Below are 387 nucleotides of genomic sequence, written 5' to 3'. Positions count from 1 at the left end.
CACACACACACACACATATATATATGTTTTTCTGCCAATTTACCAATTCATTTATCTTTTCATCTCCTTCAATTAGTAATCCTTACTGGCGACTATCGTGCATCTATATTATTTCACCCACAAACACAACATAATTCTCAACTTATAATTCACAAATATCATGTATCTATGTAATTTCTCATGTTCTCAACCTCGACAAGTTAGCTCTGATTCTCATCCCAAAGCCTAACGAGGACACTTTAGCACATCAAACTCTGATTGATGGCCTCACGTGTGAAACCTCCGGGGATATTAGCGATTCCTCTTGCTCCCTCGGTAAACGAAACGCGGGTAATGGCCCGTAGAGTTTTGTAAACATTTTTTCCATTCACGAGAGTTGCAGAGCGT

The 387-nt window shown here is 39.3% G+C and overlaps 1 protein-coding gene across 1 annotated transcript in view; it reads right to left on the bottom strand.

The window, feature by feature from the left end:
* LOC119585473 (gonadotropin-releasing hormone receptor-like) overlaps positions 1–387 on the bottom strand; it is a gene marked incomplete at its 5' end in the record, with an annotated part of 18,380 nt that overhangs the window by 3,488 nt on the left and 14,505 nt on the right.

Source organism: Penaeus monodon, chromosome 19 (genome assembly GCF_015228065.2).
Source record: "Penaeus monodon isolate SGIC_2016 chromosome 19, NSTDA_Pmon_1, whole genome shotgun sequence".
Taxonomy (NCBI): domain Eukaryota; kingdom Metazoa; phylum Arthropoda; class Malacostraca; order Decapoda; family Penaeidae; genus Penaeus; species Penaeus monodon.
The sequence above is the reverse complement of the archived record's forward strand: the minus strand, read 5'-3'. Positions and strand labels throughout refer to the sequence as shown.